Source organism: Danio aesculapii, chromosome 7 (genome assembly GCF_903798145.1).
Source record: "Danio aesculapii chromosome 7, fDanAes4.1, whole genome shotgun sequence".
Lineage (NCBI taxonomy): Eukaryota > Metazoa > Chordata > Actinopteri > Cypriniformes > Danionidae > Danio > Danio aesculapii.
The window spans coordinates 72,538,038-72,545,537 of NC_079441.1; the positions used below are offsets into that span (position 1 = coordinate 72,538,038).

The 7,500-nt window shown below is 35.7% G+C and overlaps 1 protein-coding gene across 1 annotated transcript in view; it reads left to right on the forward strand.

Annotated features, from left to right (window-relative positions):
* The window catches only part of LOC130232525 (adhesion G protein-coupled receptor L3-like), a 242,469-nt gene that overhangs the window by 40,684 nt on the left and 194,285 nt on the right, over positions 1-7,500 (forward strand).

The following is a 7,500-nucleotide window of genomic DNA, read 5'->3' on the forward strand; positions in this document are numbered from 1 at the left end:
GTTGTTGTTTTGTAGTAGTTCAACAGCTCAGCTCATCTATATAACAGGTTTAAGACCTCTTCAGCTCTATATTCTCACTGTACTTCATTACACATGTAAATAACAGAAAGCAGTCCGGTTCACTAATTAAAAACCTGACACTCGACTCGACTGCAGCATGGCATATATAGTCATACCGCCTACATAGTGTGAATCAATTTGGATGTGTGTGTTCGTGTGCATGTGTGTGTGTGTGTAAGCTTGTTCAGTTCTGCAGGTAGAGTAGATGTACTGCATATATATCAAATAAGATCACCAGCTACATCTGTTAGGAAAGACTCAACACTGAACCTTTTATGACCTCTTTCAGTCCTAACATTCATAAGCACACACACATACACACACACACACACACACACAAACACGATAGTAACATACGCACATGAACATTTAAACATTACTCTTCAATTTACCCTCAGGGTCTCGACTTGTGTTTCTCCGCAGACGTCGTTTATTGCCAAGAATCGAGAAGTTCCTGCTGATCTCCATAAATCATTTTTTCAAGCAGACGTCTTTGACCCAGCACGTCTATATCTATGAGTCGATTCAAGGGGTATTTGGGGGATTTTGGGGTTTTATCGGCCCACTCTGTGATGATTCAGAAGGACTGATTGTGAGTGGAAGTATATTATGTATAATTATACAGACGTATTAAGATATATACAGTGAAATTTTTATTATTAATATTATTTTCAAGTGATATTTAATGGAGCAAGGCAATTTTCCACAGTATTTCCTGTAATATTTTGTCTTCTGGAGAAAGTCTTATTTGTTTTATTTTGGCTAGAATAACAGCAGTTTAAGGTTAGCATTTTAAGGTCAATATTATTAGCCCCCTTAAGCAATATTAGTTGTCTCCAGAACAAACCACTGTTATACAATGACTTGCTTAATTACCCTAACGTTACCCTAATTAACCTAGTTAAGCCTTTAAATGTCACTTTAAGCTGAATACTAGTGTTTTGAACAATATCTGTAATGGAGGCCAGCTAGCGAAGTGCTATGCAGGTACTTCTCTCCTCTGACCTGAAGGTGCTCTAGCGACAGACGCTATGGTCTCTAGCCTCCTTGTTAGAGCACTCCCATACAAAGAATCGCTGGTTCGATCCAAGCTCAGACTAGTTTGGGTGCAGTAGGACCGGTGGGTTACATGTGGGGGCTCGTCCGGGATGGGAGTGTAACAGAAGCCAGCTAGCAAAGTGCTATGCAGGTAAACCTCACTCTTCTAACCTCAGAAGGTGCTCTAGGGACAGACGCTAGAAGCTATGGTCTTTAGCCTCCTTGTTAGAGCAACTCCCATACAAAGAAGCACCAGTTCGATCCCTGCTCTGACCGGAATGGGTGCAAGTAGGACCGGTGGCTTACATATCTAGTCAAATATTATGTGCAGTTATCATTCATTTTCTTTTCAGCTTAGTGTCTTTATTAATCAGGGGTTGCCACAGCGGAATGAACCACCAACTTATTTAGCATAAGTTTTACGCAGCGGATGCTCTTCCAGCCGCAAGCCATCACTGGGAAACATTCGGACAATTTAACTCACCCAATTCACCTGTACCGCATGTCTTTGGACTTGTGGGGGAAACCGGAGCACTCGGAGGAAACCCATGCAAACACAAGGCTCGAACCAGCAGCCTTCTTGCTGTGAGGCAATTGTGCTACCCACTGCTCCACCGTGCTGCCATCATGCCATCATAAAACGGAATCGATGACATCACATAGTCTGTTCTAAACGGTACTGTCATAATGATGTCATAATGGGTTTCCATGGCAACTGCGTTCCGGCGACACGTTGGCGGCGTTCAGGTGCCGGACGCAAATGGAAACCACAAATATCAATTTGCGCTGACATTTGGAAGTGAAACGTTTGTTTAGGGGTTATTGAAATTGTAAATATCAGTCAGCGCAAACAGTGCTGTAAAATCTGAGTCTGTGGGAGGGCGGACGGAGGATCAGCGGGCCATTAAAACCAGACGCTGGAGGGGAATGAAAGCAGGTGGAGCTGATACTAATGCATTCAGATCCACAACAGCACCACGCTTAAGAGGATCCATACTTTCCAAAGCGTTTAGGAGATTTTAATAGAAAATGAGCTTGTTTTCGTCTGTCTGTTTTTTAGGTTTAGGTCTGTTTGCTGGTTAATATACAAATATTACCTGTCAAGACACAGTTGAAGTCTGAATTATTAGCCCCCCTGTATACTGTTTTCCCTAATTTCTGTTTAACAGAGAGAATATTTTATTTCAGCACATTTCTAATCATAATAGTTTTAATAACTCATCTCTAATAACTGATTTCTTTTCTCTTTGTCATGATGACAGTAAATAATATTAGACTAGGTATTCTTCAAGACACTAGTATTCAGCTTAAAGTGACATTTAAAGGCTTGACTAGGTTAATTAGGGTAAAGTTAGGGTAATTAGGCAAGTCATTGTATAACAGTGGTTTATTCTGGAGACAATCCAAAACTAATATCGCTTAAGGGGGCTAATAATATTGACCTTAAAATGGCTTTAATAAATAAAAACTGCTTTTATTCTAGCCGAGATAAAACAAATACGACTTTCTCCAGAAGAAAAAATATTATAGGAAAGAGTTTAATAGTGCAGTGCATAAAATTTTCTGCAGTATTCCTACTTTGCCACAGTAAGCAATGCATGATAAATCCTCAGAAATCGATGTGCTTTCTGTTTGACCCTAACACGATGGCATGTATGCAATTATTGGTAATCCTCCGCAGATGTTGTACATAACCATTTATTAAATTTTTTTAACCATAGCATCGCAGTAATGTCTCCAGTGCTCAAACCTCAATGTTTTGGTCTCATTGCGCTCCACTCCAAAATATCAATTTTAGTGGCAGAGGGAAAATTGCTTCAGCGTAATTGAATTTGATGGGGTTTACTCCTCGGCCATCTCGCTCCCACTCTAAATTTTAAGCGATGCTGTCAGGTACTGTACGTCTGCTAAATGGCTCCCTGGTGGCTTTGCTGTGCCGCTTTAATTCACGGCCGTCGTCTGGCAGACTCGCTCGTGGTTTTCCTGCTGCTCTCACGCTCCGCTAAACCCAAACGCTGAGTCTGACCTCTGGCACAACACACTCTTACAGAAAACTGTCCTATTACTGCATGAGAACTGCTAGAAGTGCTCATTTATACAGCTATAAGCATCTCAGACAGTGGTGTGTGTGTGTGTGTGTGTGTGTGTGTGTGTGTGTGTGTGTGTGTGTGTGTGTGTGTGTGTGTGTGTGTGCGCATTGTTGTCACATGACCTTGGTGGTGTTCATGCAGTGGACATCTTTCTGAAATGCATGTGCTTTTTTCTTTCTATAATTTAAAAATTAAAAAGTTGCATGACATGAAAATAAACAAATAAATAAATAATAAGTAAATAATTAAAAAAATAAATAATAAGTAAATGAATTGTAAATAAATAAATAATAAGTAAATAAATAAATAATAAGTAAATAAATAAATAATAAGTAAATGAATTTTAAATAAATAAATAAATAAATTGTAAATAAATTGTAAATAAATAAATAATAAGAAAATAAATAAATAAATAAATAAATAAATAATAAGTAAATAAATTGTAAATAAATAAATTTTAAATAAATTGTAAATAAATAAAGAAATAAGTAAATAAATAAATAAATAAATAAATAAATAATAAGTAAATAATTAAATAAATAAATAATAAGTAAATGAATTGTAAATAAATAAATAATAAGTAAATAAATAAAAAATAATTAAATAAATAATAAGTAAATGAATTTTAAATAAATAAATAAATAAATTGTAAATAAATAAATAATAAGAAAATAAATAAATAAATAAATAAATAAATAATAAGTAAATAAATTGTAAAGAAATAAATTTTAAATAAATAGTAAATAAATAAAGAAATAAGTAAATAAATAAATAAATAATAAGTAAATAAATTGTAAATAAAAAATAATAAGTAAATAAATTGTAAATAAATAAATACATAAATAAATAAATAATAAGTAAATAAATTGTAAATAAATAAATAATAAGTAAATAAATTGTAAATAAATTAATGAATTAATTAATAATAAGTTAATAAATTGTAAATAAATAAATAAATAACAAGTAAATAAATTGTAAATAAAGAAATAAATAAATAATAATTAAATAAATTGTAAATAAATAAATAAATAATAAGTAAATAAATTGTAAATAAATAAATAAATAAATAATAAGTAAATAAATTGTAAATAAATAAATAATAAGTAAATAAATTGTAAATAAATAAATAAATAACAAGGCAATTTTTTTGGTATTTTGCATTTGATTTTCTATGAAATTTGATTTTTTGATTGTTTAAAAAGATTTCTTTAAGATTATATGAGCTTTAAAGAGGACCTATTATGCAAAAAAACTTTTAAAAGGGGTGAATATAACCAGCTTTTAATAGTAAAAAAAGTATTAATAGGTCAGAAATGGTCAAAAACTTTAAATGCATGTGGTTATTTTCTTTATGTAAAGAGATACACAAATTACGTGACATGAAAAACTAAAAATATATATCAAGGCATTTTGTTATTATAAATAACAAGACAATTTTTAGGCATTTTACACTTGATCTTGTATGAAATTGGCCTTTGGAGTTTCAATAACTCCACACAGAGACTGAACCCAGCCAAACTGACCCAGCCGAGGCTCGAACTAGCGACCTTATTGCTGTGAGGCGATTGTGCTACCCACTGCGCCACCGTGCTGCCCTACTTTTTACACGTATACATTAAATGTACTCACTGTATAATGCAAAAATAGCATGCATCCCATGCTGATCTGAGAACAGTCCATAGTGTGTGACACAAATCAGAAATTGTGAAATCTGACTGACAGGTCATTATCAGTTCGATAGTGATGTGTGTGAGCATAAATGTGTGAATGTGTGTGTGTGTGTGTGTCTCTAGTAAAGAAATGTGGTGATTTTTCAGGCTCAGCTCTTGGGAATCTGCGTTCTCGGTGTCTGTTTCCGCCTCTCCTTTAATTGGACTTGGTTTGACAAGCGCATATGGTAATTTCTGCCGCTGTGACTTTGTGATTCAAGATGCTTAATAAGGCTTCATTCTGTGCATGTTTTCAGCCATATGTATGAATATGTGTGTGTGTGTGTGTGTGTGTGTGTATGAAAGTGAAAGTTTTATAGCCTGTCCTTTGTAATTGTCCGACTCTGGCCATACTTTAAGTGTAGCCAGCCGTAACATGTTTTCCTTTCCCCCAAAATATTTATAACTTTCAGAGCTGATCTGCTGGATTTCAGTCAAGTTTTTTGAGGAAATTATTCTCAGTCTGAACCGTCTGTGTGAGTTTTTCCTCCATTATTTGCAACAGTGTCACTCAATGTGCTGAAACAGACATGATTTTGACTGCGGTTTCTTCATTCACTGTAATGAAGCAACTATGGCTGCGTCTAGAATGACATAATCCTCCACTATATATTAGGTGAAAACAGAATATAGGAGTATATGCATAAAATAGCAGTCAGAAACAACCCGAATGACCTACTTGTGTGCATACACTTTAGTTTCCCCATGAGGTCACAGGAGAAGATTTATGAATGAAGCTACACCGCAGACACCGGCTGGTCACATGATAATGTCATGATGACAAACGGTCGAGTGTTCAGATTACATTCATACTCTATTGAACATATATATATATATCATGTAGTAATGTATTGGAGGAATTATCATTTATATAAAATCACTACCTATTAATTATAATGGAATTAAATGTCATTGTTAGGCAAGGACAATTTATCTCAAACCTTCTTGCGGTGAGGCGATCGTGCTACCCACTGCGCCACCGTGACGCCCCCAACATAAATCAATTATTGCAAGCTAGTTATTAAAAGTATTACGTTTAGCTAAAATACCTTCTCTGATAAACATCGCTTAATTTCACAGAAGGCCTACTACATGTATAAAATAACAAGTGATATGGCGATGCAGTTCTTAGAAAAGCAGAATATTAAATGAGAAAATAGTGGGCGTGGCTTGTTTTTCTCCAGCGAGCTGATTGGATGTAGTAAAGTAGGCATTTCATTCAGAAAAGGGTTTTGGGGGAGTCAACCTAACAGACTCCTCCTCCTCCTCGCCATTTCTGTCAAAACTGACAGCTGGAGGGGCGTGGTTAAGTATGTTAGCCACGCCCAATGCCTCAGACAGGATTTATCTGAACAGTAAGTGCATTTTCAGATTTTAATTAAAGATTAGAAGGGCAAGCCATTTTGTTTGTTCCGACATGCAATGTGAGCTAACAAATATGGCTATTTTTGATTTCATGCGGACCTTAAAACGTTATACATCTAACAAGTAGCTAAATCCTAGTGGTTTTAAGGATAAATGCTTAGTATAGAGATTGGAAATGTCCATTACAATGAGGCGGAGTTGTCTAAATGCAGAGCGTGAGTGAAGACGGCAGGAGGTTTGATCAGATGAAGCAGACACACACCTGCGCTTGATAGAGAGTCTTATTTAAATGTAAAGCATTCCTTTCTCCGGCCGCATTACCATTCCATTCACTCGCAGCTCCTCTAAACAAAGAGGAACATCTCTTTATTTCCAGATCAAATCTCTCCCCGAGCTCCGAGAGCCGTGTTTGTTTAATGAGAAAGTGTGTTTGAATTGCAGACCGGCTCTCGGCGCAATTACGAACGCGACGCTTTCACACGGCATGACATTTAATTGAAGCTGATGTGCGCCGACGAGCAGGTGAAGGGAAACGTGTGATTGCAGTTGCTGGAGATCGAGGCGAATATTCAGCAAACATGCTCGTCTTTCATGCGAGACGCTTTAGGAGAAATTCGAGTCTTGCATTCTGGAGTCATTGGTGTTTTCATCTGCGTCGCATATCTCCTCCTGTAGATCTGAACAGGGGATGAAGGACAGATCAGTTAAACTGGATGACATTTCTGAAGCATGCCTTTCTTGTTTGTGCTGCTGATGAAATAATTCAATAGATACTAAATGTTGCTTGATATTAAATGGATAGCATAGAAACTTAAATATATTAGTTTTTTAATGTGTGTATATTATGTTATATTATATTATTCATCCATTTTCCTTCAGTTTAGTCTCTGATTTATCAGAGGTCGCCACAGTGGAGTGAACCACCAACTATTCCAGCATACACTACCTGACAAAAGTCTTGTTGCCTATTCAAGTTTTAGGAACAGCAAATAACTTGACTTCTAGTTGATCATTTGGTATCAGAAGTGGCTTATATGAAAGGTAAAGGCCTCTAGATTACTTTTTTGAGCACAATAAAATCTGATCATGTCTTGATGTTGAATGATTTCATTAGGACAGTAAGGTCTGACTCTGCTTAGACTAAAGTCTGGTCACTGAACCTTCAATAATGTCCAGTATAGAATATAAAGTCATGCTGCAGTGGAAACAGAATGAATATTGTGTCTCCTCCATCATCT